This window comes from Rattus norvegicus, chromosome 15 (genome assembly GCF_036323735.1).
Source record: "Rattus norvegicus strain BN/NHsdMcwi chromosome 15, GRCr8, whole genome shotgun sequence".
Lineage (NCBI taxonomy): Eukaryota > Metazoa > Chordata > Mammalia > Rodentia > Muridae > Rattus > Rattus norvegicus.
In genome coordinates, this window is record NC_086033.1 from 97,388,911 (window position 1) to 97,411,219 (window position 22,309).

At 36.8% G+C, this 22,309-nt stretch overlaps 1 long non-coding RNA gene across 16 annotated transcripts in view; it reads right to left on the minus strand.

The window, feature by feature from the left end:
* The window catches only part of LOC102547440 (uncharacterized), a 92,795-nt gene that overhangs the window by 18,345 nt on the left and 52,141 nt on the right, over positions 1-22,309 (minus strand). For 5 of the 16 annotated variants that reach the window (XR_001841448.3, XR_001841446.3, XR_005494288.2 and 2 more), the window contains 3 exons: positions 18,958-19,082; positions 6,970-7,349; positions 4,392-4,465 (listed from right to left, as the gene is read on the minus strand). This is a non-coding gene — a long non-coding RNA (uncharacterized LOC102547440). Of the gene's footprint in view, positions 1-4,038; positions 4,466-6,680; positions 7,350-18,957; positions 19,083-22,309 lie in introns of all 16 variants that reach the window. The other 11 variants (XR_010058027.1, XR_005494286.2, XR_005494292.2 and 8 more) reach the window with 7 other exon arrangements.

Consider the following 22,309-nt stretch of genomic DNA (forward strand, 5'->3'; position numbering starts at 1 on the left):
ATCAAAATAACCCTGAGATTCAACCTCACACCAGTGAGAAGGGCTAAGATCAAAAACTCCAATGACAGCAGATGCTGGAGAGGATGTGGAGAAAGAGGAACACTCCTCCATTGTTGGTGATATTGCAGACTGGTACAACCACTCTGGACATCAGTCTGGAGGTTCCTCAGAAAACTGGGCATAGTACTACCTGAGGACCCAGATATACAACTCCTGGGCATATACCCAAAAGATGCCCCAACATATAACAAAGATACATGCTCCACTATGTTCATAGCAGCCTTATTTATAATAGCCAGAAGCTGGAAAGAACCCAGATGCCTTTCAATGGAGGAATGGATACAGAAAATGTGTTACATTTATACAATGAAGTACTACTCAGCTATTAAAAACAATGGTTGGGAGGGGTGGTGGGCGGGTGGGGGAATACCCTCATAGAAGAAGGGGGAGAGGGATGGGATAGGAGATTTATAGACAGGAAACCGAGAAATGGTATTACATTTGAAATGTAAATAAAAGATACCCCACAAAAAATGACTTCAAGAAATTCTTAGGCAAATGGATGAAACTAGAAAATATCATCCTGAGTGAGGTAACCCAGTCATAAAAGAACACACATGGTGTGTATGCACTCACTGATAAGTGGATATTAGCCCAAAAGCTCAGAATACCCACGATACAATTCACAGACCATATGAAGCGCAAGAAGGACGACCAAAGTGAGAATGCTTCAGTCCTTCTTAGAAGGGGGAACAAAAATACTCAAGGGAGAAAGTATGAAGCAGAGACTGAAGGAAAGACCATCCAGAGACTGTCCCACCTGGGGATACATCTATATAAAAACACCAAAACAAGACACTATTGGGGATGCCAAGGAGTGCATGCTGACAGGAGCCTGATATAGCTGTCACCTGAGAGATTCTGTCAGAGTCTGACAAATACACTGGTGGATGCTCGCAGCCAACCATTCAACTGTAAACAGTGTCTCCAATGGAGGAGTTAGAGAAAGGATTGGAGGAGCTGTAGGGGTTTGCAACCCCATAGGAAGAACAACAATATCAACTAACCAGACCCCTCAGAGTTCCCATGGACTTAACCACCAACAAAAGAGTGCACATGGAGGGACCCATGGCTCTAGCTGCATATGTAGCAGAAAATGGCCTTGTCAGGCATCGATGGGAGGAGAGGCCTTTGGTCCTGGGAAGACTTGTTGCCCCGGTGTAGGTAAATGCCAGGGCGGGGAGGCAGGAGTGTGCTTGTGGGTGGGGAGCATCCTCAGAGAAGCAGAGGGAGGGAGGATGGAATAGAGGATTTCCAAAGGGGAAACCAGGAAAGAGGATAACATTTGAAATGTAAATAAAGAAAATATCCAATAAAAATTTAATAAAAAGAATAAATGAATATAATTATATATACACATATGTGGCTGTTCTTTTAATCCATTTATATATAATATTATATATATATATGTGTATGTATGTATGTATGTATGTATGTATCTGGTTTTGTGCCAGTGCTATGCTAATCTCATTGCTAATATGATTGTGATAGAGCTTGGGATTTTAACTGTAACTCTTTATAAAATTAATACTTGTATTTTATACCTTCCTACATAGATTCAGCATTTTTTCTGATAATATTTCATTTTACTACTCTAATCAAGATCCAATAAGTGACATTTTATATTAATATACGAAAACATTGGAGCTCAACTAGAAATAGTATCAATAACTCATGCCACCACTCAGTCCCCCTCTAACTGTATCCACTGCTGTCTCACGCTGTTATCTAGTACCTCATTGTCAGCTAGCATGGTCTTTGTCCCCTCAGTCATCATTTCCAGGACTCATCTACACACTGATTTGTAATTGTCATGGGTACAAATGTACACATGTTTATGTATATTTCATAGGTTCATATGTCCTGGTCCCCAGATTAATTCTGCCTGTTCTCTCCCCTTTTGATCTGGGATCACAATTCCAAAAGTCAGGAATGATTCTGAAAATGAGTGACGAATATCCACAAGTGTCCTTCAACTCTTGCTAGTTTTTGAAAATCCTTACTCATGTTTAATGGATTAACATGACAATCCTGTGCCTGTCTTCTCATTAAGAAGCTTAATGTCCTTTGACAGGATCAGCCTGCCACTTTTCTAACTAACTTTTGCTTTGATCACCAGAATTCCCATCACACCCTGTCCTATTCTGCAAATACTTTGGGGAACTGGCTGGCCATTTTAAGGGTGAAAATAAAAATATGAACACATGAGTCTAATGAATTCAGCATCCGGGAATGCATCATAGTACCTATGTTTTTACTGCCTAAAACAAACCACATGTTCCAAATCCATGTAGTCAATCACTGTAGAAAACGGAAGGCTAAACAAAATAGAAAATTGTTTTCAGTAGCCTACCACAGGTATTCAACTTTCTATAGAATTTATTTACAGAGCTAAGTGATGGCTCAAACATTGAGAGTTTTCTTCCAAGCTACCTGAATTTGATGCTCACAAAAGATATAACACATCTCACAATGACCAGTAACTCCAGCACTGTCCTCTAGAACCCATGGGCACTGGTACTCAACTGCACTCACAGACACACAGACATATACACGTCGCTTAACGATTTTTAAAGATCTTTAAAATGCTGTTATCATCGTATTGTTTAGCATCTTCATGAGTCAAAAGAGTAAAGCTCTACAAAATTTTTTTCTAGTTAAGCATTCTTCTGAAGAATGAACTAATTAAATGTAACTTTGGAAGAAAACAACATTAATTTTATAATCATAATACTGCACCTTTCTTCACCATTCAGCTCCTCTCTGGCTTGATTTCCTTTCAATAACTTGATATCCTGCCTCTCTAGTTTCTATTAAAACAGTGCTCCCAATCTCAGCACTGGACTGAACCAGACAGAGCTGCTCGGAGTGCACAATGGTGTGGACCACAGAGAAATCCTGGGTGACTCCTGTATTTCAATAATTCTGGTATTATTATTTTTTTTCTTTAAAGCTGTCTTTATTCTACCACAGGGGAGAGTTTAAAGCATTCTGTGTGGGAGAAAGGCTATCTAACTGTTTTTCTGAAAGTGGGTATTTCTCCCAACTTGAAAAGTTTCATGTCACTTTCAAGCACATTATTAGCCAAGGCAGTACTTGCTCAGACTGAGACTTCCCTCTCTCGCTGCCGCTTCTTCTGCAATCGAAAATGCCAGTGTGACAAAGGAGCTACAGTGCAAGAATAAACGGTGCTGACTGAAAGGACCTAACTATTCCTGGCATCCTGGTGTACCATGCTTCGATTAGACAAGAGCTCTACAATTAAATGAGTGATAACCACGTGAGAAAATGTCAGGCAAATATTATTTTCAACAATCTCTGTTGACCGTTCCTGAGAATCAAAGAGGACTCAAATACGTGTGGACATCAATGGTGTTATAAATGCCATTAATGGAGCTTAATTACGTGACAAGCTTCAGGAAGAAATGAACAGTCTTATTAATGATGTGACAGAAAACTCAACATCATCCTCCTGCAGTTATCGCCTCTCTTTCTCTGAGCAACCTGATCGCAAGATCACGATCTTGTTCTATGAATCCTGTCAAATTGCTGAGCTAGGTGGATCTGTCATTATTAGAAGACTGGAGAATAATAGCAGCAAGATTATTGGTGAATTTCATCCATGATCTCTCGCAGTTCTTCAGGAGAAAGGCCCTAGACCCATCCTCAAATATCTTAAAGATATAATACAATAATAAAATGCATTTTTTCAAGAGTTCAAATCTTTTATTATGATCTGGTACTAATTTTACTACTATTTTTATTGATTTTTTATTTACATTTGAAATGTTATTCCCTTTCCAGGTTTCCCGTTCATAAGCTCCCTATCACATCCTCCCTCACCCTTCTTCTATGAGGGTGTTCTCCCTCCTCCTCAACTCCCCACCCTCTAGCGCCCTGACATCCCCCCTTTTCCCTTCTAGGCTCTTTTAACCTAGAATGAAGTATCTATTTTAAAACAAAACTTAGGAAACATACACTAGAGAGAGCTATAGCCGTTTCTTCTCTTCTTGTGCTAAAATCTCCAAGCAAAAATCAGAAAAGGAATAAAGGAAGGGTAACAGTCATCGTTATAGAGAGCTCCTTTTGTTGTTGCTTGCCTACATGTAGTTGGGAAGAATTTCACGGCATCAGACGCATGAGGGAGATGTTTCTTTACCTGACAACAGAGAAGAAGCAGAGGACAGGACGAGTCCCATAATGATACAATGTGCAGACATCTGCTTTAATAAACCACTTCTTCCCAGTACATCACCTCACTTCCCATTTCTGGAAGCTCTTCAGGGCGCCTCCCAGCTGGTCAGTCCATGAGCCTTTAGGGGGAAACTTACCATTGAAACATAACAGTTGTTTGAATCTTTATTCTATTTCCCCTCCATGTTAGCTCCTTCAGGCTGGCAATTGCCTTTAAAAAAAAATTTTGGGTTGACATACAGTCACACAGGAATTGTAAACAGAATTTTGGTTTTCTCTATTTCATATTTCTTAATTTCTTGCATAGCTATAAAATATTTACCAAAATTAATCTGGCAATAATAGTATTGACTAATGGGCAGACTTCATGAGGTTTTCTGTATCATTATGTGTGCTTCATTGACTAGTACTCCATCTCATCACTTCTTTATAAAATATTGTCATCTAAGGAAGTTCATCATTACATTTTTGATTAGTATTTCTATCCTGTCAATATTTTAAAAGTCATTTTACAAACCTTTAGCCTATGTATTTGCCCTGTATTTTTATCATACTTACATATAGATTACACATTAGAAATTATTGGGAAACACAGGAGCAAAAAATTACTTTTTTTTCAGTGTATAATATAAGCAAACTATCCACACGTGTGACTGATGACCTAAACTTTGAACCAGAATCACTGCTTCCAAACTTCACCACCGCAGATGGTCAATAAGTTAGCTCAACAGATGCTAACTAATTTAACAAACACATTTTAACGTATGTGCATCTTGTGCTTGGATTCAATGTCCCCACACTGTTTTCGGTGTTTGTCAGTCATATTTAGCCTCAGTGATGACTGCTTTGACATTTGTAGGGCCTTCTGTATTTCCTTCACTTTTTTTTAAATTTATGTTTAGAATAGCTCTTTTACTAATTCGTTGAGGGTTTAGTTTTGTAGACTAGGAGAGGGAGGCTGACCCAGGAATAATAACAGCCCTAGCCGCTGAAAGGCAACAAGCTTCCACACAAGGACACACATTTGCTGATGTCTTGATTTTAGTGCAGCTCGGAGGAACTGATTCAGCTTTTGATTTCCCTTACTGGTTTTTTTTCCCCCTGCCTTCAGTTTTATTGATTTTTTTTCCCTACCCTTTTCTTAAGTTTGCTTTGAATTTACTTTCTCCTCTTTTTCTAGTTTGGTAAGCTGCAAGTCTAGGTTAAGTTGACATATCGTTTTGTGATAGAAATTATAAGTATTCTCCATCCTAGTCATTTAAATACGTTTTCCATTTTTGAAATGGCTGCTCAGTAAAAGAAAACATACGTTAATTTTCTAGTAAGTGCTTTTTAAGTTCATCTTACTAACAAGTATGCAAATCAATTTCAAAGCAGTCAGGAACTCCCCTTACATATTCCTGGTTTTATTCATCTGTGATTTTATTATGGTTCCAAAATGCATGATTTCTAGTGCAGACAAATGCATTTTTTTCAATGAATAGAGTCTAAATTATTGGATATTCCATGTACATTGAAATTTATATTCAGCTATAATTATGTAAAATATTACACTATTTGGAATCTCTGATACCGGATTCATTTAATGCAGATGTTTTAATATTTTAAGAAATATCAATGCTTTTGAGAAATAATCACCTGTATATAAGAATTGTATTTTTTTTTTTTTTGCGGGAGGTGATTCATCAATAAGGACAAAATTTACAACTGATTTGGTTAGAATTTATCAATTTTTTTAGTTTTATTTTTCATTTTTTATTGCTTTATATATGGAAATAAAAGAATCATTAAATCATTAATCCTCAGATTTAACCCTAATATTTACAGGATTGAAGTTGGTAGCTGAACTGTCAATGCACAGTTCCTGATAAACACTCTTTTGTGTCTCTCTAACGTGTGCTAAAACTATTAGTACTTCTTATAAAATGCCTACATCCATTTTACATAATTTTTCCAAGTTTTTTTGAGAGTTTCAGCAGCACATACAATAACCTTGGAAAAATACAAAGATTATCACGTCACCTTGTACTTATTGTTATTTTTAAACAATAAAACGATTTGTCAACAACCTAAACAATACATTATAGCCACAATTTACATTGAAATTATAATTTATGAAGTACATACAAAATGTAACTTTTCTTAAATGCAGATGGAGTCTCTTAAACATATTCAACAGCAATGGAGTTATAAAAGTCATCCAGTTTCATCACAGAGTTATCTCTCAGAATTATCATGATATCACTTATACTTGAGTGTTTCAAAATCAAAGTAATATACTGTTTTCTTCTAGTATTTTCCTGACTAAGGAAGAAAAGTCTCATTTTAGATTCTTTAAATTGTGGCTTCTGCTCTAATTGGTAGAAATGGTATTCTACCTAATTGGTATAGATATATGGGCATCTTCTTGAAAATACATTACTTACTTGGTTTTCTTAATAATGGACTTGGGTTTGCAAGTATGCATAGACTGTAGGAGCCTACTGCTTGTATCCCTTCTGCCCACCAGGTCAGGCTGGAAGGCTGTGCTCCTGCCTGTGTTTCTTTAGCTCCGCAGGAAGATCTACCTCTGTCCTCTGATGTTTTCTCTGCACTTTTAGAACAGACTTTGAATGTATGTTTGCATTTAATTTAGGAAATACTTTTTTTTCAATATTCCAAAAAAATGCTCCATTGAAAACAAGCAAAAATGTCAAAAGTGAAATTGCAACTTACCATGCATATTATACTGGCAGTCGCTATAAAGTTCAGGTAAGTTTTCCATCTTCAGTGCTCAAACATCGGGGCATAAAGAAAATCTTTTAATGGAGCATAGTCAAATACTGAGAGAAAATCAATCAGAGGAACTGAAAGTGTGAGTCCATTACTGGTTAGCACTGAACGTTGAAGAACATAACATTGCTTGTGCTGCAAATTCCAAATGTCCTGGAAGTTCTTTCCACAGCAAATTCAAACAATAAATAAAGTCCACCTACTTAATTGCAATGCCAAATGACCTCCATAAGCCTAGATTTATTTTGTTCTGGTTCTAGATTTTGTGCTTTGGTTGCCAATTGTGTGGCGATAGCCTTCTTACATTCCTTTCAGGTATGTCTCTGGAAAACAAAACAAAACAAAGAACTGGTAATATTTTATAATATGAATCTTGTGATTCCTCTGGCTCAAAGTAAGTTATATCTTCTCAAGTAAAGAACAACACCAGAAATCCATTTTATATTAATACGTGGTGAGGAATTTTAGGAATGCACCTTAGGCTATAGACCTATAATATACTCTAAATCTGTCTCTTAAATATATCTATCAACTCAAAAGTCATACTATACCAAATTATTATTAACTAACCTGAATAATTAACATTAGTCAGTATGTAATGGTAAATTAGGGCTAAATTATGAAATATTTTAAAATATAATGCAAAATTGAAATAACTACAACAATTACATTTGCAGTGTTAAGTGCCGATGTTAAAAAAAATGTATACAATCTTTAGAAACAAAATCAATGACAGGCCATAGGGGCAGGGGACGGAATGAAACATGGCAGCGGTGACCTCTTACATCTTTCTTCATAAAGAAATTCATCCTCTCTATCTGAGTTCACAGAGTGTAACACATAACTGAAATCTACAATTTTTTGTTTTGTTCTCTCATTACTTTTATACAATAACACTGTTTGACAATGATACACAGGAACAAAATGTATATTGATCACTCTTCCTTACACTGGCCCCGTTCCCCTAATTTTCCTGCTTACTCATTCCTTCCCTACAAATAGACAGTGGACTAAGCCCCTGAACGGTGAACCAGACAGACCCCGTTAAATGTTTTCCTTTGTATGAGCTGCCATGGTCATAGTGTTTCTTCTCAGTCAGAGAACATTTAATAAGACATCATCTTACTGTGGTTGCAGGCTAAGAAATGAACATTTGTCTTTAAAAGTTAGGCTCTTGGCTTAAAGATAGGAAGACGGCACCAAGTAAACACAATTACGCTTCAAGACAGGAGGAGGTTTGTACCAGTGTGACGGAACAGCTTATCAAAAAGAAAAGACCATTTCCTCGTTGAGCTAACTTCCTGTTTCTAATGATTGAGGGAACACTGAGTCTGGAGCCGACTTCTGTCACTTGAAGTTGTCCTTCCACTGTGAACTGCGAAAGGATTTCTAGTGTCCATTTTAGAGACCAGTTGTTCAGTACGTGTACCCTTTCATGGCTCATTTTCTTATAACACAATCAGTATTTCCAGGCTTCTGAGGCTAAATGAAGACCAGCGTCTCTCCAAGAATGCTTCGGGTCTTCAGCATCGGGTTCAGACCCCAGAGGCACCCGGCTTTGGAAACAGGACATTTACAGGTTCTTGGCCTTTCTGCTGTGAGCCAGGCATTGCAAGACTGTAATTGCCCAGACAGTTAGTCTCAAGGAACAAAGTGTTCCTGGTTTCTCAGCTTCCTGTGTTGAAAAACGGTTTACCACTTCATCGTAAGCTTATTTAAGAAATTCTATCTTTCAGTTTTTGTATTTGTTCTGTTGGTTCTTTTCCTGGAAAAAAAATCCTGACTAATATAAATTTGAAAAGAAGAATTCTTTTTCGTTCCTTATTTAAACATTTTTAGTGTTAAAAAGGTACAACTCCCAGTTTGAACCTTCCATTGAGACTTGAGTTGTTAATATTATCAGAAATCCATAGAGCCTAATTAAAAATGCAAAAATTGTAATGGTCACAATTTCTCATCTTTCTAAGCCAAAAGGAATGCTTGGCATCTGCTTCATGAAAACGAAAGTAAAACTGGTTTTAAGTTGTTTTCTTTCTATTTTAACTATGTAGGTTCAGAATTCACTTCAGCTGTGCTCTATCCTTTAACCACTCTCCACTTACATTATTCACATTATGCCCCTAATCACTACCTCATCGAATTAACCAATTTTTCTATTACTGAGTTTTGGGCAAGTTACGGAGATGGTTTAGAAAGTAAAGATGTCTCCCACATAAATGCTAACAACCTGAGTTGTTCTTTTTTTTTTCTTTTTGCTCCTAGCTGCTGTTCTAGCACCATGCATGCTTTCCTGCTGCCGTCCACCACCTTACGATGGTGATGGAATTTTCCTCTGGAATCGTAAGCTCCAGTAAACTCTTCTATAACTTAACCTTGGTCATGGTGTCTCTTCACCACGATAGAAAAGTAGCAAAGATACTTATGAGCATGAAAGGATGGAGTCAGCTCCATAATGAAGCAGGAAAAGGGGTGAGTGGAGAGAGGGGAGCAGGTATAACAGAGGGAGGGAAAGGGTATAATATTTGAAATGTAAATACATAAACTTTCCAAGAAAAATAAAATTAGAAATATAGACATTCTTTGAATAGCAGTCCTCATACCTATATGCCTCTCTCTCTCTCTCTCTCTCTCTCTCTCTCTCTCTCTCTCTCTACCTCTCTCACATACATAAATAAAAACATTTTAAAAATCTGTTAAGAGTGGTAAGCAAGCTTCAAATGTAATTAAACAGTAATTTATAATATAAAACAGTAAAGTGCTAATATATTTTATATCCTATGAAATTTCTGAGAAGTTATAATTACGTGTGCATTTATCAGAGTCCTCTCACTGAGTAGTTAAAACAATTACTGCCTAAGGCATGGTGAAATGAGTTTTAAATGCTTGTGATATTCAATGAGAATAAAATATTGATATCCGATTATGGGGAAATTCATGTTTGAACATGAGGTATGAATGTACTTTGGAGTAGTTATGGCTTGTTAATTATTAAGTGCTTTAATATAATATATGAAATAACTTAGAGAATTACTTTCCAACATTCCAACTAATTTAAAAATCTCTGGCTACATCATTAATAAATATCAGTATCTGGTTCATTAAATTGCTTCTCCTGCTAATGCTCAAGGCATAGATTTAAATGGATCAATGTAGAGTGCAGAAATGGTGTTTGTGACTTCTGTTAAGAAAAGTCTAGCACATACTTTGACAAAAACACAAAACAAAACTTAAACCTGATGCAGCGGTAGCTGCAGAAATGGCTCAGTTGTTAAAACGTTGGTTCCCAGCTCCTATGAGGTGGCTCAAAACAACCCCCGACTTTCCTTTCTAAAGACCCAGGTACTCCTGATTCTCCAGGTAGTAAGCGTGTGTGTGCAAGCATACAGATGTAGCCGAACCCTCACATTAATGAAATATGCTGTTTTTATTTTTTTAATTTGATACAGTAACCCAAATTTCTTTAGAAAAAGATAGGTACGCTCAGGCCTTCAAATGTAAAGTATATGTGTCATTTGTGTTCCTCAGATCTTAGTTCAGATTTATCTTAATATACCACCACAAATTCTTCATGACTTAACTCCTGCGAGGGTCATGAAAATACAAAAAAAAAATCAGATATGAACACCATGTAATATCTAAAATAAATCTCTAATAATAAAAACACAAGTTTAAAAGGTTTACACATAAATGTACATAAAAAACAATTATTAAGAAGACACTCTTTTGAAAGTGAACAAGGAGGTCACATGGCAGCCTTTGGCAAGAGGACATTGAGGGGATAATTGATATAATTATGGTATAATTTCAAAAACAAAAGAAAAATCATTTAAATAATGAAAAATTCCCTTTATTAAGAGGTTTTCCAAATATGGTTTGCTTGGTGTTTTATATTTCACATTTGTTTAGTAAACATAGCATTTTCTCTCAAAACTACATAATGGAAATAACAGAAGTATATATTTACTTTAAACATTTGTGAATGGAAGACGAATAAAATATGAAAGGGGCAGTGGGGTATGATTGCATGATGATCAGATTAGTCTCACAGGAGACATAAAGCCACAAGACAGAGAAAATTCACAAAATGCAGTGGACCAGGACAAGTCACGCTTTGAGAAAATAAACCTACTTTCAGAGGTGTGTTATCCAGGAGAGGTTGAAGAAGGGTCCAGAGGAGAGATTGAGACACAAACAACAATTGTGTGTGTGTGTGTGTGTGTCTGTGTGTCTGTGTCTGTGTGTATGTGTCTGTGTGTGTGTCTGTGTGTGTGTGTCTGTGTGTGTGTGTGTGTGTGTGTGTGTGTGTGTGTGTGAGAGAGAGAGAGAGAGAGAGAGAGAGAGAGAGAGAGAGAGAGACTGTGTCTGTGTAGAGGTGCTGTCTACAACTTTAGTAGCTATATATGCTCTTACAGGGTTGAAACTCATGGAAAGGAGGCTTATATGTTTCTCGGCAAACATCTGCTATTAAGAAAGTAGGATTTGTACATGTTCACTTATGTTCAAATATTATATTGCCTCTCCATGACATTCAGGGTCCTGCTTGAGATTTAATAATACATCACAAATAGATCTGTGTAGTATAAGGTGGCCTTTTTACTGGGGCAGTCTCTCAGGGAGCCTCTTCCTTAAGTGGACTTCCCCAGCTCTTGTGTTTCTCCATGGCTCTCTCCCTGACCTTTATGTCCTCCTGTCTCCTCTCTGTCCTCCTGTCTCCCTTCTGTTTCCTGACTCTCCTGCTTTCCATGATTCTGCGCAGAGCAGCTCCAGGTGCCAGCTCTTTATTATTCAAAACGACCGGCTTCATCTCAGCTGGTTGGCCTTGAGAGCCAAGATGTCTTGACTCAAACCAGCTTGCCTTTCTGTTTTGTGCAAGTGAGGAAAGACCTGGTATCCTCCCTCCCTCCCTCCCTTCTCTCCTTCCCTCTCTATCTATCTATCTATCTATCTATCTATCTATCTATCTATCTATCTATCTATCTCTATCTATCTATCTATCTATCCATCTATCTCTGTCTCTCTCTGTCTCTCTGTGGATGTGGGGAACTGTACACATATATGTGCAGGTATACACGAATACTTTTCTCTCTAGTCGTCCGTTGTTGGAAATTTACATTATTTCCATAATTTCACTCTTGTCAATAATGCTGAGGTGAACGTGATTGTATGAGAATGCAGATATCTCTTTTGCTGTAGGGATCCTAACGTTTCAGATATCTAACCGGAGGCCAGATTGATGGCTCATTTCATTTATAGATTCTAATTATTTCTCGAGATGCTCCCCTACTGTTTCTACAATAGGTAATTCACACTCCTGTCCCCAGTGTTCAGCAGTTCCCTTTCCTTCCATTCTGGCCAAAGTTTGCTATCCATCTGCATTTTGATAGCCCTTCTAACAGGTGTGAAGTGATAGCTCCTTGGAGTTTTATTTTGATATAACTCGTGACTTAAATCATCAAGCCTGTTGTCATCTGCCTGCTGGCTGTCTAGTTTTGTAATTTGCCTTTTTAGATCCTTTGCACGTTTTAAAAATTGGGTAATTTATTTCCCTCTGAATAAGTTATTTACACCTTTCATATGGTTTAGACACTAGCCTTTTGCCAGCTTGTGCTGGCACATATTTCGCCCACTGTGCAGACTTTCTTTTTGCTGTATTAATTGTTCTTTTGTGTGCTGAAACTTTTTGGTTTAATTTCATTTTCTCTTGTCCCTTGTATTCTGTTTTTTGTTTGTTAGTTTTGTTGTGTTTGCTCTCAGAGTCTTTAAATATATATTGTTATCAAGATCCGTGTTGTATATCTGTTACCCTGATATTTTCTTCTAGGATCTTTACGATTTCAATTTTTACACCTTAGTGCAATGAAATGGACGGTGTTTGAAAGCAAATTTGACAAATAAAGAGTCTGACAGAAGAAACACTAACCTTTTCTGTGCAAAATGAATGGAGCTATGCTTCACCTTTCTTCCGTTAGCAAGGATAAAGGCCCTTTATCCAACATGTGATTTATAGAGTGCTACAGCAAAACATATTATTCAAGGACCCACTTGAACTTAAGGTGATTTATTAGACTTATATTAACTGGGTTAATGAATCATGGCTAGGTAGAATCTCGTGGTTTTCAAAATTAAGGGTAAATATGACAGACCTCTCAAGTACAAAGATATATAAGTCTCCTAATCTTTAATGGCAATTTATGTCCCTGGTTAGCTTTTATGATCTGTCTTAAATCCCACTTTCATTCCAGGAGCTATAGTCCTGAGCTCCTCAGCGTCGGTTTCCACCATTACCTGAGAGCACTGAACGTGTAGAGAAGTAATTTAATGCTGTTGCTTTCAAGTTCACTAATGCATTAGTAATTGCTGCCGAATATGCTTTGATTATACAAACAGGGGCACAAACAAGATACAAGACTCGGCTCCATGGGAGCTTGTTTCCTAAACTCTAGGACTGCTTGCTTTCCACAGCTGTGTAGCAACTCTTTAGAATTCATGGAGGAGAGGTGTTGTCTGGCCAACATTGCAACACAAAGTTTGTGCTAATTGTCCTGCTTTTATCTGGTTCACTGTCCAATCCTTATCTAAGACCTCTTTGTCCTAAATAGTCAAAAGGCAAAGCCTTTTAACAGGGAATAAGCTATTTCACTTAATCTCTTGTACGTATAATTAGTAATGGACGACGGTAAGCCACATTTGACCATGAAAAGCCTGGCAAATAGTTACACTATTCTTTCTGTTTTTCCTGACCAGCGATAAGTATATGTTATAACCTGGTTTTAAGCTTTGTATTTAAAAGCGAATGTACTCTTTCTAGACTACCATGTGATAAATTCACACGTTGTTTCTCTGGATTCTTTAGGGAGCTACGTCCAGAAACTCTGGAGACAGGCAATGTCTGTTAGGAGGCTCCCACATTTCCTCGCCATCGTTTTACTACATAAGGAATCTGAGTTAGCCTATGGAATGCTGAAAGATTCCTACTGGGACACAGAATTTAAACGCAGCGAGTGCCAGGCAAAGTGGATAAATCCCTGTTGACATTTGCAGACTTGAGCCAGATTCCAAGGACAGCCCGATTAGCAAAGACTCATCTAATTCACACTTCTACCACGGAACAAGCACATTTGCTCGGCCTTTGTTCCTGGGTTATTTTAGGAAGAAAGTCTAATTAATCTTATGTTTATCAGTTGTTAGTTTATTTCCCTGTATTAAAGCCATTTCTGAATGTTTTATAAAATGAAGCTTGACAGAACACCAGTGAAAACCAAGCCAGATCTAAGTTAGTACACACAAAAGCCTCCTGTTATTTCAAATATACATAAATTAAGTGCAAAAGAGAAACGAGTAATATGTTTAATTAATGCTAGGCTTTCTGTGACTGCCTTAGGGGGGAAAATTATGCAATTAAAGTAAACATGTCAAATCGATCCCCTAAAGTGACAAAGAGTATTGGAGGCACACTGCGGCCTCATTCAGGTTTTCAGAGGACAGCAGGGTCAACCTTAGCTCTGCCTCCTAATTCCAAGTAGAGTCAGCTGGAAATAGGATCTCCATTGTAAAGAGCCCTGTACTTTGGCACAGGCTTTAATACGCCACAAATCGCACACTGTTCCTGCTAATCACCTAAAGAACATTGGGTGTGTGACTCCCTGTGCCACCTGCCTCCCCCTGTGTTTACTGGAGGTGCCTCTCACCAATTTGTGTTGTTTTCTAAATTTCTAAAGATTTCCTTTTCTCCCTCTTCCAAGTGCAGTCTTTTTGACTCCAACTGTTTAGTCCTTCGCATCTCTCATCGGGGCATACAAAGCTAGGCTGCTGTCTAGTGGGCTAGAGTTTACAAAGGCCCACACACGAGTGTCTCAAGCGCCACTTCCCGGCTCTGTATCCAGAAAACACTTTGAATATTCATCCGGTAATTTGATATTAATATCAATATTACATCCCTAACCTTCAAATGTCACATCTGTCCTGTTTGGACACAATCAAATTTGCCTGTGTGTATCTGTCATGTGATGACCGCCAATACTTTTTATTTTTAACATATACTGTTTTTATTACTTTCTATGTGCTCTCAACACACAGTTTGCTGTCTGATGGGTGGAACAGAACATTGTGGGACTGTGTGTGGCAGCCAAAACTGACATTCGGTGACTAAACCACAAGGTTCGACGGTTAAAAGGAGCATCAGGTGTGAGCGGTCCTTTGATTGCTCAGAAATCTTCCAGCCTCTCGGTTTTTTGCCTCAGGCTTTCTTCCACTACATTTGTTTAATCAGAGCTTGTCCCTGCTTACCACGGAGGTGCGTGAACACTAGGGCAGCCTTCATTTTCAGGACATGGTAGCAGTCAGCAAGGAAAAGGCCTAGCTGCCGGAAGAAACTATCTAACCTGTTCCTGTGTCGTTCCTCGGTTTCTTAAAGCGAGATTAACCTCTGTCTGGACACCTGGCTCAAAAATTAACGTGAAGCTGACTCAGCTTCTTTCCCCAATTCAGGCTTGCTTTTTACGATTCTCACTGGCCAAGGTTCTTTCAGTCTGGGATCTACTTGTGTCAGATGCTCAACCCTATTTCTGCACCAAGGCAAAACCGTGACTATGTCGTCCTATTACTAAAATAACTTCATTCATTTTAATAAAGTTTTAACTATACAGATATAATATTATGTGTCTATAAACTACTTTTAGGGTATCTAAATTAAGAAATTATAGTGTATGTAGTAGAAAATATGACTTGTATGATAGTGTCAATTATTTACATATTCATTTTTATGATGGTTTCACTGTTAGTGTTTTACTATAATATTATATTTTGGTATCTTATTTTTTACCACTAGAAGTAAGTGAATAAAATGAAATTAACATCCAAAAGAATATGCAATATCCATTTTGTATAATTTGAGTCTATTCGATTTATACATCAGTTCTGATTGTCTGTGAGCTCTCATTTGAATTAAACTGTTGAGAATATTATTTAAAATGACTAATATTCCTACAATACAGTGTATGCTCTAGTGCTCATTGCCAAAACTTGTAGTTGAGAAGCTGTGTACTAATAAATATGATATTAAATAAGAATAAACTAAGAGATAGAAATGTAATATAGCGAAGAATGACTTTCCTTAGAATGTCCTACTTTGTTCTGAATTTGGAGCTCTATCTGAATAGTATATTTATTTATTTGTATTTCCAACAAAGAACTAACCCAACAGAGTCTCATAACTAAGGCCTCTAATAAAAACAGAAAAAAATATGAGATAATACAATTATATAAAGGTTATAGTCAGAGGATATCAAAGAAAATACAACAAAATTTAAGGTTACAAATGAGTAATCTTGTTTGTATTTCTATCTTACATTTATAACAAACTTATTTAGGTATATGCATTCTTTTTCATAACTATATTATGATCTATGTCATGAACCTTCTCTTTTTTACTAAATAATTACATTTACTAATATTTATCAGGGTTTGTCCTATCAATTTAAGGGTCTAGATATTGTAAGAAGACAAATCTGCAAACAAAGGAGAGACACCCTCCTACACACACACACACACACACACACCACCACCAACAACAACAACAACAACAACAGCAACAACACAATGCACATTCTGTATCATAGGAAACATGACCATTCACTAGCTAAAGAAATCCTTCTTCCTGTGCCATATTCTAAGTAATCCGTGTCTCAGTTCTCTACCTTATATCATTGAATAGGCTGAATATTAGCTGCCTGCTTCCTCACGGTGACCTTAATATGTTATATGCTTTATTTTCTTTCGATAATCTGCTCTGCAGAAACAAGGTTCATGTTTAAATTACTTTATATATATTTTTGCATAAAATTATCAAGAGTTTACAGTAGCTTTCCATAGCAGTAATTATATACTCAGGTCACTATAAGATGTTCTCTTATGTCTGTCTATTGAAAACCATTTGATGATGATATTGTAGGAGTTTTACTAAACAAGAATACTTAATAGCTCTTGAAGTAATGACAAGAAGGTAACAAATGAGTATTTTTCTATAGTTGAATGTACGACATAATATCCATTAGAGCTTCTGAACTTCCTCCATGTAGGGCAGAGACACTATACATGATTGATTTGAATTTTGTTCAACTTGATTTTAAATAAGCCAAAAGTATCATTCATTCACTTAAAAAAACTACCTTTGTACAATATGAAAAAATACAGGCTTTCCTACACAATTTTCCAGATTCCAATTAGGATCTCTAAGGAAACCAAGAAGAAATAGTTAAAGTTAATTGGGGCACAACAAGTTGTTTAAAACGCAGAGAGGTAATTAAATCCAATTAAATTACAGCTAAATATTTTGGTTACCTTAATCATCAATGATCTCAGTATGATACACACCAATCTGTTATTATTATATAACTGTGTTTTCTATTCTATTTATAGGATGTAAAAAGGAATTACACATGCAAAGATTATCAGAATCAAGTACTGATGAAGTGTTTTTAAATGTTTCTATTTCATATCCTGTTTTGCTGCGTGAAATTTACCTAAAATGTTGAAATTTAAAGGCAAAATTATCTTAAGCAAAATCTTGCCTTAAAAACTGCAGATGATTGGGGTATACTGAACCTATAAGATTTCTTTCCCCTTCATCCTTTACTCTTTATATACATTTTCTCATTCCTCCACATATTATTCTTAGTTCTTGATACTCTTAACTCTGAAATATTATAAACTACATTCCTCTACTCAGTTTGTAAACCTGATTCTTATCAGATTCATTGACACATCCAGTTGTCTTCTATTTCTCGCAAATACTATCAAATTCTCTTCTATCAATGGAAGAAAAGATTACATACTTCATGAGAAATATTCATACAAAATAAAAGTCATAAACATTGGAAAAGGCAGAGGAACCAAGAACCAGAGGACTTACTACTGCTAAACATACCTGAGTGTGTGTGGGGTGTGTGTGGTGTGTGTGTGTGTGTGTGTGTGTGTGTGTGTGTGTGTGTGTGCAGTTTGGTAGAATACAGTGAGTGCTTGTCCTATTAAATATAATTTCTGGTTGTATTGAAATTCTGCTAAAGTTGTTTTCTATGGAATTCTGCAAGTATGGAGGATAATCAGCCTGGTGTAAAATACTAAACTGATATTTAACTTCTAAGAATATAATTTTCTTTTCATATTTTTCTGAGGTTGAATGATTCTTGAGAAATTATTTTCCTTACTCGGGATATGTAAGGAAAAAACCACATATAGAGAGATTCACATGCAGTATAAAGAAGACTGAATAGACAGGTGTCAAGGATAAAGGAAATGTACAACTGACTTGAAGAAACACTGTGTCTCTGGGGCAGCTGAGGTGTGGCAAATGCCTTACCCCAAGAGGGTCTGCTGAGTCTTGTGAACTCTTTTTGAATCTGCACAAAGCATTCACACAAACTCCAGACAAATCAGAGTAGAGCCAACTATTTAAGAGAAGAAAACAGTAAAGGAATACTGAGGAATCAACATATATAAAGGCAGCGACAATTAGAAATATATCCATCTGAAAAAAAATGAAATATAGGTGAACATAAAGGTTAGGAATTTTCCACCAAAAATAAACACATGAAAGTGAAATAAGAAAAATTAACTGTAAGGGTATAAAACATGAATACTACAAGTGTTATTTAAATTTCAGGCTTAATAGTTTTACTTATAAATACCTCTATTTAAGGTAACAATAACAAGTTTGCACAGACTTTTTTTTACCATATGAAAGATGAACTAATTAAAATTACTTACACATCAGCGTGGGATACCATGACAGTTATGATGAGAAAGAGAATTTCCCCATATTCCCAGGCATCTGAGTACTTGATCCATTGTTACTTATGGTGGTGAATGGACAGGTAGTGTTGTATTGAAGAAATATATCGCACTGGTGAGCTTTTAGTGCTTAAAAAGTCTTACCATTTCTAGTTCACTCTTTCTGTTTCGTTCCTTTTGTTCAAGATGTGAGCCCTTTGACTTCTGTTCCAGTCAAATCTCCTGCCTCTAGTCCTCAGTCATATGTTTTATCCTTCTGTACCTGCATGCTTAAAAAAAAAACTTTTCTATAAGTCACCATTGTCATGACGATTTACCACAGCAATAAAAGTATAACTAATACAAATAATCTTCCTACTCATCAAAATACTAAACTTGTTGCAATGTCCAAGTAACACCTTGCTGTAGTATAAATGGGTCACACAGAGTGCTGACTGCGTCCTAGAGAGGCTGTATCAGATTATGCAATATCTTTTCTACTCAACCCAGCATGGAGCTTAACCCTTAAGAGCTTTATTTATTCTTCTTCTAGGCCATGTGTGACTGTAAGTAAATGAAATTTCATGATAAATCAGAGTGAGTGAGGTAGGTAAAGCACTTTACATGTACTACATCATTAACATGTTTTTAAAATGTGAAACGTTTTTGTAAATAATGTGTGTGTGTGTGTGTGTGTGTGTGTGTGTGTGTGTGTGTGTGTGTGTATCCCAGTGATGGCACTGTTTTGGTGGGTTTAGAATATGTGACTTTGCTGGAAGAAGTTAAGCAGTAGGGCCAATAGTGAAAGGTTAAAGATTCAGGCCTTATACTATGCTCTGTCTGCTTAGTGCTAGTTCAAGATGTGAGTTCTAAGAATCTCCACAAATTAGTATTCCAAATAATATAAATCAAGTACCAACAATTAAGTTTCATTGGCATACATTACACTGTGTAAACTAAGCAAATTCTAAATGTTTTTGAAATGCAACGGATGAAGAATATCACAGAGAACTCCATCTAACAAGTGATGATGGGGTTACTGAAGAGTTTACAAACCTCAGCCTAGAAAAACATATAATATTGATGGGGAAAGTCACAGAAACAATTTTATTCTCTGGAAATAGGCCACATGGAAATTAGCTACAAAAAAAATTCATGTATTAAAGCTGCTCAAATTTAGGTCAGAAATGAGGCAGGCATCTATGGCATCCTTGCCTGGAGCTGTTCCAGTTACAACACATCCCTGTCCCATGTCTACATTAGTGTACACAGCGATGTTCCCAAGGCAAATCTGGCTGTGAATACCAGCAGCTTTGCAGCTGAAGAAGTCTGGATGCATTTAGATAAGCACACAGAGGTTTCTGCTTGCTGGTGATGTCAGTAAGAACAGCAGCATTGATAGAAAACTGGGAGGGGATATCACACATCCGCAAGCCCAAGGTTACAACCACGCATGTACTGAGTACAGAACAGAAGCAAGCAGAATTTTAGAGGCGGATTCTGATATGGGAGCTTAGTTGATCTGAGGGCAAATCCTTGCCTAACAGGAAGGCTATACATATGAGACAGAAAATACAAAAAATCACAGTGAATTCATTTATACAGCCACCAAGTACACATTTATAAGGGGTTTCATTCCTCCACACCCAGGACATTTGCTGTCATTTGTATTCTTGATAATAGCCATAATAACTATAGTGAGATGTAGTTATAAAATTGTTCTTATCTTCATTTTCCTGATGGTTAATGAAGAAGACAAAGACAATCAGGCACTTAGTAGCATTTATATTTCCCCTTGAGAACTCTGCTCAATTGCATAGCTAATTTTCAATTGAGTCGTTTCATTTTTCACCTGTTTAGATTTTTGAGTTGTGAGTATAATTGAGACACTAATCTTTTGTCAGTTACATATCTGGCAGTGATATTCTTCCATTTCACGGTCTGCCTCTTCACAGTTTCCTTGGCTGTACTGAAGATTTTTAATTTTTAATTTATCAAGTGTTCCCGAAGACATGTTCAGAATGTCCATAACTGTGTCTAAATCTTAGAGTGTACCACCAGCTTATTTCTTTAGCAGATTCAACTTAAAAGGTTTTTGTTGAGGTGTAAGTAGAGTTGATTTCAGTGCGGTGTGAAAGAAGAGAATTTGCTTTTATTCTTGTACATGTTTCAATCCAGTATTCTGAGCCCCTATGGTTAAAAATGCAATGTTTTCTCCATTATGTACACTTTAAATATTTTTGTCAAAAGTCAGGTCTCTGTGGTTAAAATAGTTGTACCTAGGTCCTCTATTCTATTACATTAGTCCATGTTATTGTGCCAATCCCGTGTTATTTTTATTAGTATGCCCTGTAGAACAACTTGAAACCAGATACAGTGATTTTGTTGTAGTGTAAACATGTGGGGGTATAGACAAATAGAACTACATTGGATCTAAATCGTGAGATTTCTCAAAAAACTAGAAATGCTGCTTTCACATGACTCAGCTAGGTCTCTTTTGGGAACATATCCAAATGAGTCTCCATCACCCTACAGATATATCTGGGCATCCCTGTCGGTTCCTGCTCTATTCACAATATCTAAGAACCAGAAACGGCTGAAATGTCCATTAGCTGATTAATGGGTAATGAAAATGTGGTACAAAGTGATGTTTAATTTAACAGTGTAGAAACTATAAAAATTCACAGATTAATAAGGGAACCTGAAAAATAACGCATTAGGCTCAGAATGACAAAAAGTGCGTATTCTTTGTCAAGTGAGAAGCCTAGCTTCAAATCCTTAGATATATGTGTTTACCTAGGAATATATGTGGAAAGAGGTCATGGTGGAAGAGATGGGAACATACCTACGTCCTGTCACCTACGGAAGGGAATCATTAAAAACACAGATAAAATGAAAGAACAGAAGGAACATACTAGGGATCATGAGGATCAAAGGCAAGTGGGAGTCTGGGTAAAATGAAAATATAGAAAGTAGGTAAACCAAGAGAAGAAAGAAGGGGCAAAAGGACATACGAAAAGATCAACTGAAAACCCGTCTTGTCACCAAACTAAACACTATGGAAGCTGAGTTATAAGGGAGGTAGCTGCCACTTGATTGTACCCATTAAAAATGTCCTTTTAAAAGAAGTGATTATGTAGTGGGCTGAGCTCCAAAAGGATAACATATCCAGTTCCTGATTTCTAGAGAAAAGAAACTATCCCTGATTCAGTAAAGAAAACAAAATTCCTTGCTGAATTTGTTCTTTGGAAAATGTCACACATATGTAGTTGATTCTGATTACTGCCACACCCTCCTCATTTCCCCTCCACCCTATGGCTTCATATCTGTGTGCTCTCTTGATTGTGATTCACTGAGTATACCTGGGGTTACGGATGTGAACAAGGGTTTACTATTGTATTTCGGAGCATGGCTAATTCATCCATGGGTGCTTAAGTGATAACCACGTCTGACCCTCTTCACAATCTACTTATTAATAGCTCCTATTTCCACATGAAGGGGTTGGACCATGTGAGTC